Source organism: Monodon monoceros, unplaced genomic scaffold (assembly GCF_005190385.1).
Source record: "Monodon monoceros isolate NGI ecotype Baffin Bay Population unplaced genomic scaffold, NGI_Narwhal_1 Super_Scaffold_20, whole genome shotgun sequence".
Taxonomy (NCBI): domain Eukaryota; kingdom Metazoa; phylum Chordata; class Mammalia; order Artiodactyla; family Monodontidae; genus Monodon; species Monodon monoceros.
The window spans coordinates 51216793-51236077 of NW_021703777.1; positions in this window are offsets into that span (position 1 = coordinate 51216793).

The following is a 19285-nucleotide window of genomic DNA, read 5'->3' on the forward strand; positions in this document are numbered from 1 at the left end:
CTGAGTTTACAAGGGAAAAAAAATTTGAAGAACAGAAAAACAAGAAAAGTAACAGTGTTATAGACATAAAAACATAAAAACAAACTACAAACTTATGGCAAGTTTAGAGAAGGACAGATCTATGGTGTCTTGGTCTTTGATTGCCCTTTTAACATAGAGACCAAACTGAAGGCAGTGGGAAGATTTTAAGTAGTGGGAAAACACGAATAGAGATTCGTTTGGAGCCATCTGGAGGGCTTGAAGGGAGAAGAGAGAAGGAAATCAATTCAGTAAATATAAATCCAGCTTTGTATCAGATGCTTAGGAATCAAGCATGAATAGGACAGTATTTCTGCCTTTCAGGAATTTTCAGTATGTATAAGGAAGAGACAAGTTAACAGGAAGTTACTGTGTAAAAATAATAGCTAAAAATTGTGTGTTCTTACTGTGTGGCAGAAACTGTTCTGAGCACTTGACCTACACAATCTGATTTCATCTTCTGAAAACACAATTAGATTAGTATATTACTAGCTCTATTTTACATAAAAAGAAAGTGAAGTAATATGAAATTAAAGTGCCCAAAGTTATGAGTAGTAGTAAGTAACATGACTCAAATTAAGGCAATTTGGATCCAGCCACCACCTAACACTGCCTTATGTGGAGTAAGCTCAGAATGTTATTGGAACTTCTAGGGGCATGTCACTCAGACTGCTGGAGGGTACAGAATAGAGTAAAGGAAAGCTTTCTGGAGAAGGGAAAATAAAGCCTAGTTGAGATCTAAAAGCCTCCTAACCTAGGTAAAGGGGAGAAAAGACAAGGGTGGTGGGCAGAAAAATGGTTTTCATGTTAAAAAAAAAAAGGTCCTAGGTGGCAAAATTGCCCATGGTTCAATTCAGGTTGATATTCAATGGTTATATAAGAAGAAGCTGAATCAAGAAAAGCATTATATATGTTCTACTCATTTATTATTTCAGTCAACTAGTATTTATTAAATTCCTATCCTGCCCCAAATGTTGTAATAGGCTCCAGAGTTAAAAAATATACATGGTATAGAATCTGGTTTCTCTTTTCAAAGAGTTCAAGTTTATGTTCTAGTGAGGGAGACAAAGCAAAAGTAAACAAATTAAAAGTCATGACAAATTCTATGGAAGAAACAAGAGGTTAATATGGCAAAGGGTGCCGTAGGGGGGGAATGGGTGGAGGCTTTTTATATAGAAAAACTAGTAAAGTCCTCTCTGAGGAGGTGAAGTTGAGACTGATACCCAGTAAAAGGTGGGGATAAGGGTCTTCCAGGCAGAGGACAGCACACCCAAAGGCTCTGAGGGAGAAAGAGGCCTTGGTGTGGTCAAGGGTCTAAGGAGAACACCAATGAGCTGCCACCCAGATAATGAGTGAGAGAGCAAGTGGCTGAGATAATGTTTGAGGGACAGGCCTTATGAGAGTAAGGGCCTAATCAGGACCCAACCCTAAACAAAAGCAGTATAAGGTCTACACAGAAACAGAATTTCAAAGGTGAGCCCACTGGAGCGTGAGGAAGGAAAACACCTTTGGCTTTCCAAAGATCCACGCCTGTAAAATGTGAAAATAAGCCAACACAAGTTCAAGATGATCAGCACTCCTCAGAGGAAGACAACAAAATATAAAATCTCTGAAACATATATTTCACAATATTTAATATCACATCAGCCTAGGGCCAGGTTATATAGCACAGGTTGCAAACTGGTGCCTGCTGACCTAAGACTTTCCTTGAACCATCAGTGTTTATGTGCTTTTATTGAAGCTTAATGCCTTTAATCAGGGCATGCACTTTCCAATAAGATTTCCTCCACCACCCTTCTCAATTGCCCTACCTTTGACCAATATTACAGATTGAAGTATGTATCAATGAAGTGTGTGGATTCAGAAAAAAGAAAAAAAATTGATAGCTGTGTTCTGTCGCCCCGGGAAGGTTATGTAGGGTGGAGAGTAAAGGAGACTCAGTCCAGACTCTTAGAGAATGTCAATGAAGAGAATACGCAATACGAACCTAGAACATCCTCTCATATTAGAAAGTAGTAATCAGAGAATGCCAGAGACCTATGAAACTATGGAGCATTTTGAGCAGCTGTAAAGATACAATTGCATTGGACTGAAACATATCAAATATGTTTAAATCCTTGAATTCATAATAGTTCAGAAAAATTCATCATTCCCCTTTGGGTGATGCTAGGGAACCAGTTCATTATTTTGAAAACTGGTAAAGAGAAATCATCATTTATCCGTCTTTCCAATTAGAACTGTATCTCAGGGTTACCAAACAAATAGTTGATGAAGGGAAGTTTCTCTTTAGGGAAGTATTCCAGCTACTATGTGGCCAGGGCAAAGCAATGATAGAAGTAGGACATCACCATTTTATAACCATTATGAAATAAACAGATCAAGACAGTGGTTATTAATGGCTGCTAATTTGTATAACAGAAAGACAATCAGATGTTATGTGCCTCCTGATGGAAGTACCTAATTCTGTCTATGAAGCAATCTTGCCAAAAAACTAAACCTGGATCTCATCAAGACTTTTGTCAGTGGTTCTCTAGCAGGGGGTGGGGGTGGGGTGGGGGGGGGGGGTGATTCTGCCCCCAGGGGACATTTGGCAGTATTTGGAGAACTATGTGGTTGCCACAACAGAGAGCGTGCTGCTAGAATATAATGAATGGAGGCCAGGGATGGTTTTAAACATCCTGTAAGGCACAGGAAAGCCTCCCACTTTAACAAAGAACTATCTGACCCAAATGCCAACAGTGCTTGTGCTGAGAAATCGAGCTCTGGGACACAGACAAAGCACAGGTGACTGTGTTAAGCTATCCCCCACAAATACTATTAGCAAAATCCAGACAGTAGGAAACTCTACAGAACAAACAAGCAGATGTCTTCAAAAATAAATTGCAATGAAGAAGGAAAGAAATAGAGAGGAGTAAGTAATCTATACACTAAAATAAACTTACAAGAAATATAAAAAATGTAAACCAATTGTAGTACATGGATGTTATGGGTTGAATTGTGTTCCCCCAAATAATATGTTGAAGACATAACCTGCAGTACCTCAGATTGCAACCTTATTTGGATATAGGCTTGTTTCATATGTAACTAATTAAGATACGGGTATACTGGAGTAGGGTGGGCCCTTAATCCAATGACTGGTGTCCTTATAAGAGAGGAAAAGAGACACAGAGACAGAAGTACACACGGAAAATTTGGCCATGTGACAAATGGAGGCAGAGGCTGGAGTGACGCAGCTAAAGAATCCCAAGGGTTACAGGCAAAAACCAGAAACTAAGAGAAGCAAATAAAGACTCTCCCCTGCATATTTCTGAAGGAGTATGGCCCTAGTGACATCTTGATTTCAGACTTCTAGCCTCCAGAACTGTGAGACAATAAATTTCTGTTGTTTTAAGCCACCCAGTTTCTGGTACTTTGTTACAGCAGCCCAGGAAACTAATGCCATGGATCTTATTTAGATACTGATTTGAATACGTGAATACACTTGCGTACACACACACACACACACACACACACACACACACACACACACACACATACAGAGTCATACACATATCAGCAAACTTAATATTGAGTGAATGATGATTTTGAAAGAATTGCTATTAATATTTTTAGTTTAATAAGTTAAGTTTAAAAAATAGTTCTCGGGGCTTCCCTGGTGGTGTAGTGGTTGAGAATCCGCCTGCTAATGCAGGGGACACGGGTTTGAGCCCTGATCTGGGAAGATCCCACATGCCGCGGAGCAACTAGGCCCGTGAGCCACAGCTACTGAGCCTGCGCGTCTGGAGTCTGTGCTCTGCAACAAGAGAGGCCGAGATAGTGAGAGGCCCGCGCACCGCGATGAAGAGTGGCCCCCGCTTGCCACAACTAGAGAAAGCCCTCGCACAGAAACGAAGACCCAACACAGCAAAAATAAATTAATGAATTAATAAACTCCTACCCCCAACATCTTCTTTAAAAAAATAATAAAAATAAAAAATAGTTCTCATAATTTCATGATATATACTAAAATATCTGTAGATGAAATGACATGTTATCTGAGATTTATTTCAAAATAAACTTGTATAGGGCAAGGGGATTTGGGTGGCATCATACAAGTCAGCTCATGAGCTGCAGATATGTATACATTCATAGAAAAACATATTCTCTCTACCTTTTTTTAAAAATATTTTAGATTTTCTTTAATAATTTTAAAGAAAGGCAGAGCAAGAGAAACCAATGAAGAAAGTTAAGGCGATATCAAAATGCCATTTTCCCTAATCCATATTTATCCTATCAGAACTAAGAAGTAATTGAAAGTAATCTTTAATGTAATTAGAATTCTATATTTAAATATTTGCTATTAAAATAAGGTTATGTGATCAATGACAACAAGGACCTACTGTATGGCACAGGGAACTCTGCTCAATACTCTGTAATAACCTAAATGGGAAAAGAGTTTTAAAAAGAATAGATACATATATGTGTATAGCTGAGTCATTTTGCTTTACACCTGAAACTAACACAACATTGTTAATCAACTATACAATGTAAAATAAAAATAAAAAAAATAAAAAAAATAAGTTTATGTGAGAACAAGGGTACAACTGTTTAAAAAATGCAGTTTTCATTTCAGTCATGTTAATAAGGAAAAGTTATAGGGGTTATAAAGGACTGAACTCTAGATTTGTTGAACATTCAAGTAAACTATTGTGTACTTATTAAAAGCACAGATTTTGCAGTCATAATAAGCTGGTACAAATTCTGGCTCTGCCATTCACTAGCATGTGATCTAGGAGAAATCTAATCTTTAGTGTCTTTATGAATGAAAACTTAGAAATCATTTTCAGAGTTGCTATAATGTTTAAAATGGTTAGAAAAGGGCAGTTAAATGTTCAATAAGCTGGAACTACTGTTATTTTTATCATTTCTGTAGTTCAGGGATGATGGATTGTTTTATCAATTGTTGTTGGTGAACTTCATCAGAAAATGTAGCACCAAATGACTCTAAATAGATTTTTGGCTTAGCTGTCTATGTATACATATGATTTCCTGAGTAAAGATTAGTAAACTAAAAACATACAGCCAAAACTTCTCTTCAGATCTCAGGGATCATCAAAATATTATTTAAAAAATACAATACAGCTTCTAAAGTGGGAAGTTCCTTTTAAACTGATGGTAATGAATTGTGAATTGAAATTAACAGAATTTAGATAGCAGTAAAGTGCCCAGAGCTATACATATGGAGAGAAGAACCATGATAGGATTGATTACCAGATTTCAGTTACTATTGGGTTAATATCAGAACAGAGATATTAGGGGACAAGCAAAGCTAGAGGAGGAGCAGTGGGAGGGAACTTTGGAGATCTAGCCCTTCTGGGGTAGAAATCTCATTCATACCTCCTAATACCCCAGGTATCCACCTGAGACACCAGAAAGGCCACACCATAAGAATAAGGACTTTAGCCTAAAGTAAAGTCTAATCATGACCTACTCAGACAAAGACTAAAACCAAGGCCCAGGAAGACCCACAGGGGAAACAAAATGTGGAAGTTGCATCTTGCATATTAGAAAGTATTTAAAAACTTGGATTGTTCCTATAAAGCATAAGCATACAATCTACACAAGTTCAAGGTGATTAGCCTTCATATGACTGCAGCCTTAATCTGACCTCAACTTCATGAGCCAGAACTGCCCAGCTGAGTGGTTCTGAAATACCTGACCCACAGAAATGGCAAAAGATAATAAAGGTTATTTTTAAGCCACTAAACTTGGGAGTGTGCTGTTTCATAGCACTAGATAAGTAATACACAATGTCATATGTAAAAATCAATTATATTTCTAAATATAGCAATAAACAATTGGAAAATGAAATTTTAAAACATTTACAATAGCATTAAAAAACATAAAATACTTAGCAATACTGAAAACTATAAAAGTGTTGACAGAAAGAAGACCTATATAAATGAAAAAATACTCATCATGCATTGAAGGACTCAATATTGAGGTCACTTCTCCCTAAATTGATCTATAGATTCAAAGCAATCTCATTCAAAATCCCAATGGATTTTCACAAAAGAAATTGACAAGGTGAATTTAAATTTGTAGGGAAATGAAAAGGATCTAGAATAGTCAAAACAACTTTGGAAAACAACAATTTTGGAGCATCAGCATTACCTGATTTCAAGACTTATCATAAAGCCATAGTAATCAAGACAGTGTGGTACTTATTAAAGTAATACAGGGGCTTCCCTGGTGGCGCAGTGGTTGAGAGTCCACCTGCCGATGCAGGGGACACGGGTTCGTGCCCCGGCCGTGGAGCGGCTGGGCCCGTTAGACATGGCCGCTGAGGCTGCGCGTCCGGAGCCTGTGCTCCGCAACGGGAGAGGCCACAACAGTGAGAGGCCCGGGTACCGCAAAAAATAAATAAATAAAGTAAGACAGATAGATCAATAAATCAATAAAGTATGATATAATCATACCTAGGCATGGAATACAGAATTAAATGTAGAGATAATTTGTTATATTCAAATACAGTTACATAATACAGCATTAAAAATGAACAAGAGCTACATGTACCAACATGGTTAGATTTCAAACACATAATGTTAAGTGAAAAAGGAACTTTCAGATTGCTATGGTAATATTGTTTAAATGTTAAAAACACACACACAAAAATACTATGTATTCTTTTATAGAAATAGATATATGTATGAAAAATACAAAATTATAGACCAGAAGTAATCTTCAAAACAGTGTTTATTTCTAGGAAGGGAGGAAGGAATAGAACTCAGAAGGGGTACAAAAAGGATGAAAAGCTCATCAGATATGCTTTATTTATTTAAAGACAAGAAAGACCTGAAATACATGGCAAAGCAATAACATTAGTGAGCACGTGAGGATTACATTACTGTCATCAGTGTCTGAAATATTTCATTTAAAAAAATTACACATGGAATTTCAGGCAAATTTTTAAATGGAACATGTTGCATTATGCAATTGTGTTTAAAATAGTTGCTCAAAGCTGTAGAGAAACTGAGCCTTTGTCTCTTGGCCTTCTCCACTAGAGTCCTTGTTTCTGCTCATTCTAGCTTGATGCAGACTTGACAGCATTTCCTATTCCTAACCAAGTATGTGTAGGTGAGAGGAGAGCACAAGATAGGACTCATATCCTTTACTGAAATGGTTATCTGGATCTCCAGATGCATAAAGCCTAGCTTGCCTTCACAGCCCAGCCCCTCTTCTATTGCCTGCCTGAGTGCCTCTGTAAGCTGCTATGTGAGCTAATGTGCTAGGGCCTGATTTGCTGCTCCTGACACTATATTTTCCCATCTTCACCCATGCCTTGTAAGGATGAGGTGTTTTTATAAAATAGCACATCAAGAAGTTTAACATAATAACGGAATACATTATTAAGAGAGATATAAACTTTCAGCTTTAAGGTGACTAAATTCTAGGATCTAACGTACAGCATGGTAACTATAGTTAACAGTACTGTATCGTATACATGCTTGCCATTGCTTAGAGAGTAGATCTTAAGTGTTCTCACCACACCAAAGGAAAATAAAAAGGTAATTATAACTATGTGAAGTGACGGATGTGTATATTAACTTGATTGTGGGAATCATTTCACAAAGTACATGTACTTTGTACATGTACAAATACAAATACTTTGTATTTCTAAAGTACATTTTAGATCTTAAACATATACAATTTTTACTTGTCAATGATACCTCAATAGAGCTGGGAAAAAAATAAAGTAGAAAAAAAAAGGAGAGGAGTTGTTTGTACTGTAGCTGCTCCACTCTGAAAAAAACATTCGTGAAGGACCTAGGCCTCTTAAGGGCAAGTTGGTCTCTCTAGGCTTTTTCTCTAGGAGAAAAAGAGGCCAAAGTGCTCAAAATCCTGAGGAGGAGAGCAGAAGGCTAGAAAAGAGAGTCTGAAGGAAAGCCTTAGAGAAGGGAACTTCCTGAACCCACTTGAAATAGGTTTATAAAGACTTAAAGATACACCGATAAGAATCATTTAAAATATTTAAATATGTATTCTGCACCACCTTCTGGAATCTGACTGAATTCATGTTTGGCTCCTAGTAAGGACTCGGTCCTTTCTGGTATTGGACTTGCCTGAAGCTCTTACAGAACTTCCCAAACATGAGGAAAGGTTACATTAAATATACCACAGTAAACATTGCTGAACTATTGAGTATAATGCAGCAGAGTCCTTGATATAGCACTGAACTGCTGCCTGCACAATTTAGTATATTATGTAGTCTTAAAATAACTAGCATTTGACTAGCACATTTACTGAGAACTTCTCTTTCACATATCTTATCCCATTTAAACTTCACAACCAGCTTCTGAGTTAGATTCAATAAACATTTATCCTAACAGCAATTATAGTTTTAATTTAAAAAATCAATAAAAATAGGCCTGTTTAAATATTACAGGGTATTTTTAAATTTGGAAATGTATTAATCTTTTGATTTGAAACCAGGTACCTGAAACTGTTCTTCTACACTAAGATGTTAATGTCAAGTTTTCATTTAGTTTTTAAGTGTACCACAGTAGGCAGCCTTGCATTCTTTAACAGAAATTCTATTGGTTTAAGCCTTTTAATAGGAAATAAATTTTCAAAATATAAATACTTCCAAAAAAGAATATAATTTTGCTCAGCTTTTTTAAAAAGTATCTAATCCTGGGATATTTAAAGAATTCTGGAATTTCAAAGTTGTTCTGCTTCCTTTTTAACAACGTTGATAGCTGACATTTACTGAGTACTGACTATATGGAGTCTACTCTGAACTCTGCCTGTGTTTTACTTCCCTTAATCCATCTAACACCCCCATGAGACCTTATTGTTATATTTATTTTACTGAGGATGTAAATTTCTTTTGAGTAAACGCTTAAGCTTTCAGGGTTTTCCTTCTTTTCCTCTTCTCTTTTCTTGGTAGCATCTTGGCACAGGGGTGTGCTGGATCTCTCTGGCTGCCCTGATCCATTTTTCATACACTGTATCCTGCTCTGTACCTTAGAAAGCTGATCCATAGAGACTGGCCAATTGGCTCCCTTCCTTGGTTTTGTTTGAGTGCAGTCAACGGAAGGCACAAACAGAAGACCTGAGAGTAGAGTAAGAGTTGAAACATTTATTTTCGTGACTACCTCCATGCAGGGTTACCAGAGGTTGGCTCTGTTCTTTTATCCATGGTCCCAGTTCCTAGCAGTCAACACTATCTGTACAGTTATCCTAACTGGGCTCTAGTAACTCCAACCTTCATTTGCTTATCCTGGCTTAGGGTACTACTCTGGACTGAACTGTGTCTCCCCAGGACCCTTATGTTGAAGCCCAAACTCCCAATGTGACTGTATTTGGAGACAGATCCTGTAGAAGCCAGGGACAGCCCCTGAATACCAAGACAGAATTGTTCCAGTGTCACTCTTAGTCTTCTGCTCTTTTGAGGGGGACTGTAATGGGAATCCAGGCTGACAGACCTGGAGCAAGTTGAGGATTCTGGGAGCTCTACAAAATCAGTAGCAAGTGCTGTGAAAGACACAAGCCAAAAAGGTAAAGGGAACCTGAGGCACTGAGTACCTCTCTGACCTGCTTAGGGCTAGCCCAGTGAAGAAGAAAAACTTAGAAACTCATGTTTACAGAGTTAAATCTGTCAAGCAGGAAGAACCCAGGGTTGGAAACCAGCTCAGTCCTTCAGGTCTGAGAAGTCCAATGCACCTGACGGTGCTCTACTTTCTGGTTCTTTAAAGAATGCTGTTTTTGTTCCATTCTCCCTGTTTGAATGGGTACAAACTTAGTTCTCTTCAGCAGCTGGAAGACATTCCTCCTACACTTTTCCCTTCTTGGCCCAAGAAAGTACCCACAAGACAGTAGCACCTGGTTTCTCAGGTGCTGAGGACAGTCAGATCACTGCTTGGACTCTGCTTTGAGTAGGGGTGGTAAATATCCTGCCTGAGTGGCTTTCCCTTTCCTTCTCCCCTCCTGTTCCCATGGTGAACTGCTCTGGTTATTACAGAGTTTTATTGAACCCAGCTGCAGCTGCCTGGCCATCTGGATGCTGTCTGCTGCATAGCCATATGATACACTGGAGCGGGGAGGCTGTTCACCTCCCCTGCTCTACAGGATGTTGTGGAAATCAGGGAAGAGAAGGTGGTGAGCCGACCCTTATTTCTCTCTCCACTCCCTCTCTTCTATAATACATTCCCCATCTGTGTCTCTTCTGTTTAAAAGGAGAGGAAGCAGCATTAACGGATGGAGGAGACTATGTGTTACTTATCCACTTCTGAATAAATATTTGTTACTCCTAAAAAAAAGGGGGAAAAGGATATACAGTGTTGGGAAAACTGGATATACACATACAAAAGAATGAAACTGGATCCCTATCTCACATAATACACAAAAATCAACTCAAAATAGTTTGAAGTCTTGAACATAAGACCTGAACCATAAAGCTCCTAGCAGAAAACATAGGGGGTAAGCTTCTTGACATTGGTCTTGGCAATGATTTTTTGGATTTGGCAACTAAAGCAAAAATAAACAAATGGGACTACATCAAACAGCAAAGGAGGGCTTCCCTGGTGGCGCAGTGGCTAAGAATCCACCTGCTAATGCAGGGGACACGGGTCCAAGCCCTGGTCCGAGAAGATCTCACATGCCACAGAGCAACTAAGCCCGTGAGCCACGACTACTGAGCCTGTGTGCCACAACTACTGAGCCTGCGCGCCTAGAGCACATGCTACACAACAAGAAAGGCCACTGCAATGAGAAGCCCGCGCACCACAACGAAGAGTAGCCCCCGCTCTCTGCCCATGCACAGCAACGAAGACCCAATGCAGCCAAAAATAAATAAATAAAATAATTAAATTAAAAAAAAAAACAGCAAAGGAAACCATCAACAAATGAAAAGGTAACGTATGGAATGAGATAGTCATATATCTGATAAGGGGTTAATATTCAAAATATTATTTTACAAACTCACAAAAGTCATTAGCAAAAAAACTCAAACGATTCAATTAAAAATAAAGGAAATGAATAGACATTTTTCCAAAAGAGGATGTACAAAGGGCCAATAGGTACATGAAAAATACTCAACATCACTAATCATCAAGGGAAAGCAAGTCAAAACCACAATGAGATACCTCAGATCTGTTAGAGTAACTGTTATCAGAAAGACAAGAAACAGCATGTGCTAGAGAGGATGCGGTGAAAAGGGAACCCTGATGCACTGTTGGTGGAAATGTAAATTGGTGCAATCATTATGGAAAAGAGAAGAGTAGGGTGGGGTTTCAAAAAATTAAAAACAGAACTACCATATAATCCAGCAATTCCACTTCTGGGTATTTATCCAAAGGAAACAAAAAACACTATCTTGAAAAGATATCTGCACCCCCATGTTCACTGCAGCATTATTTACAATAGCCAAACCACAGAAACAACTGAAACGTCCATCAATGGGTGAATGGATAAAGAAAATGTGGTATAAAAAAAGAAGGAAGGGCTTCCCTGGTGGCGCAGTGGTTGAGAGTCCGCCTGCCAATGCAGGGGACACGGGTTCGTGCCCCGGTTCGGGAAGATCCCACGTGCCGCGGAGCGGCTGGGCCCATGAGCCATGGCCGCTGGGCCTGCGCATCCGGAGCCTGTGCTCCGCGACGGGAGAGGCCCACATACCACAAAAAAAAAAAAAAAAAGGACATTTTGCCATTGGCAACGATATGTAGGGACCTTGAGAGCATTATGCTAAGTGAAATAAGTCAGACAGAGAAAGACAAATACAATAAGATCTCACTTATATGTGGAATCTAAAAAAAAAACCAAAACCCAAAACCCAGAACCAAAACCAAAGAAACTGAGGTCACGGATATGAGGTAGGGAGAGGGATATGGAGTGGGCAAAATGGGTGAAGGGGGTCAAAAAGTACAAACTTCCAGTTATAAAAAGAGTAAGTCATGGAGATATAATGTATAGCATAATGACTATTGTTAATAATACTGTACTGTATATTTGAAAGTTGCTAAGAAAGCTAAGTTTAAAAGTTTTCATCACAAGATGAAATATGTGGTGATAGATGTTAACTAAACTTAACATGACAATTGTTTCACAATACATACATACATCAAATCATAGTGTTGTCTACCTAATACTAATACAATGTTATATGTCAATTATGTCTCAATTAAAAAACAACAACAACAATAGTAAGGTAGGCAGAAGTGGAGAGAAACAGGAAGAGAAGCCAGAGGCCATGAATTTAAAAAAACCATAGGGTCAAGAGCAGAACACTACAGTATGCTGTTAGTGGCGTAAATGGCAAAAATGAATCAAGGCTAACTCGCTGTAATGATGGACTGATAGCAGGAGAAGGAAATAAGAAATTCCCACTTCTGAGATGTATTTATTAGCATTGTTATTAGATCAGTATAACTTGTGAAATAATTAGAGCTATTTTTGTATCCTAAATTATCTTCCAGTTGTTTATTTTTTGTGGCACTTGCCTAAAAGGCTACGAATTGGGAAAATGGCTACTCCCTACAAGGAGTCCAACATACTTCCCAAATGTAACATTTTCTTTCTACTTTCCTTTAATAGAATTTAATTTTAATCAATGTTCTATAAGTGTGTATACTTTGTATAAAGGAAAACTATGTATTTATTTGTATATTTCTCTTTTTTTTTTTGAGATATCATCCAGCCTGCCTCAGTTAACCACTCCCTGCTCTGTAGTCCCATGACACTTTCTGTTCTCACTGTGGTTACTTGTGAACATGGCTATCCAAACTGCTATGTAGCTATCCAAACTCACAGTCATCTCTTAGCAGTAACTTATCCTTAAAACTGCCATCCTATTTTTTGAACCAACTATACTTCAATTTTAAAAATAATTTAAAAAATTGTAGAAGAGGCAACTGTATTGTTATTGTGTTATAGCTAGTTTAAAGGAACCTATCTTCTAGTACAGTAGAAGTAATAGAAGAGAAAAGGGTACTTTGACTCCTTTAATTGATAGTGAGCTGATAGATATTTAACAACCAGCACTCCAGAAGGAAAAACCGTCTTTGTAGTGTTTGACAATTTCTGTGGTATAAGTACTTCCATATTATCATGACCTATTTCAAGCTACCAATATGACACCATATCATTGAACAAAGTTGAGAAGTGTGCAGTAACACACAATTATATAGTATTTTCACCACACACATGCAATAGATGTAAATGTAAATAACCTCAAGAATATAGATAATATTGGATTGGCTCAAGATGGTGGAGTAGAAGTACGTGCACTCACTCCCTCTTGTGAGCGCACTGGAATCACTACTAAATGCTGAACAATCAATGACAGGAAGACACTGGAACTCACCAAAAATAATACTCCACATCCAAAGACAAAGGAGAAGCCGCAATGAGACAGTACGAGGGGCACAATCACAATAAAATCAAATCCCATAACCACTGGGTGGGTGACTCACAAACTGGAGAAAAATTATACCACAGAAGTCCATCCACTGGACTGAAGGTTCTGAGCCCCAGGTCAGGCTTCCCAACCCGGGGGGTTGGGAAACGGGAGGAGGAAATCCCAAAGAATCAGACTTTGAAGGCTAGTGGGATTTGATTGTAGGACTTCGACAGGACTGGGGAAAACAGAGACTCCACTCTTAGAGGGCACACACAAAGAAGTGTGCTCATGAGGACCCGGGGGAAGAAGCAGTGACCCCATACGAGACTAAGCCAGACCTACCTGCTAGTGTTGGAGGGGCTCCTGCAGAGGCAATGGGTGGCTGTGGCTCACTACAGGGACAAGGACACTGGCAGCAGAAATACTGGGAAGTACTCCTTCCTGTGGGCCTTCCTGGAGTCGGCCATTAGCCCCACCAAAGGCCCTGGAGGCTCCAGGGCTGGGTTAACTCAGGCCAAACAACCAACAGGGAGGGAACTCAGCCACACCCATCAGGAGACAAGCGGATTAAAGTTTTACTGAGCTCTGCCAACCAGACCAACACCCAGCTCTACCCACCACCAGTCCCTCCCATCAGGAAGCTTGCACAAGCCTTTTAGATAGCTTCATCCACCAGAGGGCAAGACAGCAGAAGCCAGAAGAACTACAATCCTGCAGCCTGTGGAACAAAAACCACATTCACAGAAAGAAAAACAAAATGAAAAGGCAGAGGACTATATACCAGATGAAGGAAAAAGATAAAACGCCAAAAAAAAACAACTAAATGAAGTGGAGATAGGCAACCTTCCAGAAAAAGAATTCAGAATAATGATAGTGAAGATGATGCAGGACCTCTGAAAAAGAATGGAGGCAAAGATAGAGAAGATGAAAGAAATGTTCAACAAAGACCTAGAAGAATTAAAGAACAAACAGAGATGAACAATACAATAACTGAAATGAAAAATACACTACAAGGAGTCAATAGCAGAATAACTGAGGCAGAAGAATGGATAAGTGACCTGGAAGACAGAATGGTGGAATTCACTGCCATGGAAGGGAATAAAGAAAAAAGAATGAAAAGAAATGAAGACAGCCTAAGAGACCTCTGGGACAACATTAAACTCACCAACATTCACATTATAGGGGTCCCAGAAGGAGAAGAGAGATAGAAAGGACCTGAGAAAATATTTGAAGAGATTACAGTCGAAAACTTCCCTAACATGGGAAAGGAAATAGCCACCCAAGTCCAGGAAGTGCAGAGTGTTCCAGGCAAGATAAACCCAAGGAGAAACACGCCAAGACATGTAGTAGTCAAATTGACAAAAATTAAAGACAAAGAAAAATTATTACAAGCAACAAGGGAAAAACAACAAATAATATAAAAAGGAACTCCCATAAGGTTAACAGCTGATTTCTCAGCAGAAACTCTACAACCCAGAAGGGAGTGGCACGATATATTTAAAGTGATGAAAGGGAAGAACCTTTTCACAGACAAGCAAAAGCTGAGAGAAGACAGCGCCACCAAAACCAGCTCTACAACAAATGCTGAAGGAACTTCTCTAAGTGGAAAATACAAGAGAAGAAAAGGACCTACAAAAACAAACCCAAAACAATTAAGAAAATGGTAACAGGAACATGCATATCAATAATTACCTTAAACATGAATGGATTAAAGGCTCCAACCAAAAGACACAGGCTGGCTGAATGGATAAAAAACAAGACCCATATATATGCTATCTATAAGAGACCCACATCAGACCTAGAGACACATACAGACTGAAAGTGAGGGGATGGAAAAAGATATTGCATGCAAATGGAAATCAAAAGAAAGTGCAGTAACAATACTCATATCAGTAAAATAGACTTTAAAGTAAAGGATATTACAAGAGATAAGGAAGGACAATACATAATGATAAAGGGATTATTCCAAGAAGAAGATATAACAATTACAAATATATATGCACCCAACATAGAAGCACATCAATACATAAGGCAACTGCTAACAGCTATAAAAGAAGAAATCGACAGTGACACAATAATAGTGGGGGACTTTAACACCTCATTACACCAATGGACAGATCATCCAAAATGAAAATTAATAAGGAAACACAAGCTTTAAATGACACAAAAGACCAGATAGATTTAATTGATATTTATAGGACATTCCATCTGAAAACAGCAGATTACACTTTCTTCTCAAGTGCACATGGAACACTCTTCAGGATAGATCACATCTTGGGTCACAAATTAAGCCTTAGTAAATTTAAGAAAATTGAAATTATATCAAGCACCTTTTCTGCTAATAACGCTATGAGATTAGAAAAAATTACAGGGAAGAAAAGTAAAAAACACAAACACATGGAGGCTAAACAATACCTTACTAAATAATCAAGAGATCACTGAAGAAATCAAAGAGGGAATCAAAAAATACCTAGAAACAAATGACAACAAAAACACGATTATCCAAAACCTATGGGATGCAGCAAAAGCAGTTTTAAGAGGGAAGCTTAGAGCAATACAATCCTACCTCAAGAAACAAGAAAAATCTCAAATAAATTATTTAACCTTACATGTAAAGGAACTAGAGAAAAAAGCACGAACAAAACCCAAAGTTAGTAGAAAGAAAGAAGTCATAAAGATCAGAACATAAATAAATGAAATAGAAACAAAGAAAACAACAGCAAAGATAATAAAACTAAAAGCTGGTTCTTTGAGAAGATAAACAAAATTGATAAACCATTAGCCAGACTCATCAAGAAAAAGAGGAAGAGGACTCAAATCAATAAAATTAGAAATGAGAAAGGAGAAGTCACAATGGACACTACAGAAATACAAAGCATCCTAAGAGACTACTACAAGCAACTCTATGCCAATAAAAGGGACAACTTGAAATAAATGGACAAATTCTTAGGAAGGTGTAAAGTTCCAAGGTTGAACCAGGAAGAAATAGAAAATATGAACAGACCAATCACAAGTAATGAAATTGAAACTGTGATTAAAAATCGTCCAACAAACAAAAGTCCAGGACCAATGGCTTCACAGGTAACTTCAATCAAACATTTAGAGAAAAGCCAACACCCATCCTTCTCAAACTCTTCCAAAATATTGCAGAAGAAGGAACACTCCCAGATTCATTCTATGAGGCCACCATCACCCTGATACCAAAACCAGTCAAAGATACTACAAAAAAAGAAAACTACAGACCAATATCACTGATGAATATAGATGCAAAAATCCTCAACAAAATACTAGCAAACAGAATCCAACAACACATTAAAAGGCTCATACACCATGATCAAGTGGGATTTATCCCCGAGATGCAAGGTTTCTTCAATATATGCAAATCAATCAATGTGGTACACCATAATAACAAACTGAAGAATAAAAACCATATGATCATCTCAATAGATGCAGAAAAAGCTTCTGACAAAATTCAACACCCATCTATGACAAAAACTCTCCAGAAAGTGGGCATAGAGGGAAGCTACCTCAACATAATAAAGGTCATATATGACAAACCCACAGCATACATCATTCTCAATGGTGAAAAACTGAAAGCATTTCCTCTAAGATCAGGAACAAGACAAAGATGTCCACGCTCACCACTATTATTCAACAGAGTTTTGGAAGTCCTAGCCACGGCAAACAAAGAAGAAAAAGAAATAAAAGGAATCCAAACTGGAAAAGAAGAAGTAAAACTGTCACTGTTTGCAGATGACATGATACTATACATAGAGAATCCTAAAAATGCCACCAGAAAACTACTAGAGCTAATCAATGAATTTGGTAAAGTTGCAGGATACAAAATTAATGCACAGAAATCTCTGGCATTCCTATACACTAACAATGAAAGTTCAGAAAGAGAAATTAAGGAAACACTCCCATTCACCACTGCAACAAAAAGAATAAAATACCTAGGAATAAACCTACCTAAGGAAGTAAAAAACCTGTATGCAGAAAACTATAAGACACTGATGAAAGAAATCAAAGATGACACAAACAGATGGAGAGATATAACATGTTTTTGGATTGGAAGAATCAGTGTTGTGAAAATGACTATTCTACTCAAAGCAATCTACAGTTTCAATGCAATCCCTATCAAATTTCCAATGGCATTTTTTACAGAACTAGAACAAAAAAAATCTTAAAATTTATGTGGAGACACAAAAGATCCTGAATAGCCAAAGCGATCTTGAGGGAAAAAAACGGAGCCAGAGGAAGTAGACTCCCTGACTTCAGACTATACTGCAAAGCTACAGTAATCAAGACAATATGGTACTGGAACAAAAACAGAAATATAGATCAATGGAACAGAATAGAAAGCCCAGAGATAAACCCATGCACCTATGGTCAGCTAATCTATGACAAAGGAGGCAAGGATATACAATGGACAAAAGACAGTCTCTTCAATAAGTGGTGCTGGGAAAACTGGAAAGCTACATGTAGAAGAATGAAATTAGAACACTCCCTAACACCATACACAAAGATAAACTCAAAATGGATTAAAGATCTAAATGTAAGACCGGACACTATAAAACTCTTAGAGGAAAACATAGGAAGAACACTCTTCGACATAAATCACAGCAAGATCTTTTTGGATCCACCTCCTAGTGTAATGGAAATAAAAACAAAAATAAACAAATGGGACCAAATGAAACTTAAAAGCTTTTGCACAGCAAAGGAAACTATAAAAAGATGAAAAGACAACCCTCTGAATAGGAGAGAATATTTGCAAATGAATCAATGGACAAAGGATTAATCTCCAAAATATATAAACAGCTCATGCAGCTCAATATCAATAAAACAAACAACCCAGTCAAAAAATGGGCAGAAGATCTAAATAGACATTTCTCTAAAGAAGACATGCAGATGGCCAAGAAGCACATGAAAAGCTGCTCGACATCACTAATTATTAGAGAAATGCAAATCAAACCTACAATGAGGTATCACCTCACACCAATTTGAATAGGCATCATCAGAAAATCTACAAACAGGACTTCCCTGGTGGCGCAGTGGTTGAGAGTCCACCTGCCGATGCAGGGGACACAGGTTCGTGCCCCGGTCCAGGAAGATCCCACATGCCGCGGAGCGGCTGAGCCCGTGAGCCATGACCGCTGAGCCTGCACGTCTGGAGCCTGTGCTCCGCAACGGGAGAGGCCACAGCAGTGAGAGGCCCGCATACCGCAAAAAAAAAAAAAAGAAAGAAAGAAAATCTACAAACAACAAATGCTGGAGAGGGTGTGGAGAAAAGGGGACCCTCTTGCACTTTTGGTGGAAATGTAAATTGATACAGTCACTATGGAGAACAGTATGGAGGTCCCTTAAAAAACTAAAAATAGAAGTACCATATGACCCAGCAATCCCACTACTGGGCATATACTCAGAGAAAACCATAATTCAAAAAGACAAATGCACCCCAATGTTCATTGCAGCACTATTTATAATAGCCAGGTCATGGAAGCAACCTAAGTGCCCATTGACAGATGAATGGATAAAGAAGATTTGGTACATATATAAATGGAATATTACTCAGCCATAAAAAGGAACAAAATTGGGTCATTTGTAGAGATGGGGATGGACTTATAGACTGTCATACAGAGTGAAGTAAGTCAGAAAAACAAATATATACTAACACATACATGTGGAATCTAGAAAAATGGTACAGATGAACTGATTTGCAAAGTAGAAGTAAAGAACAAACATATTGACACCAAGGGGGAAAAGCCGGGGGCAGGGTGTGGTGGTGGTGGTGGGATGAATTGGGAGATTGTCATATATACACTAATATGTATAAAACAGATAACTAATAAGAGCCTGCTGTTGGGACTTCCCTGGTGGCACAGTGGTTAA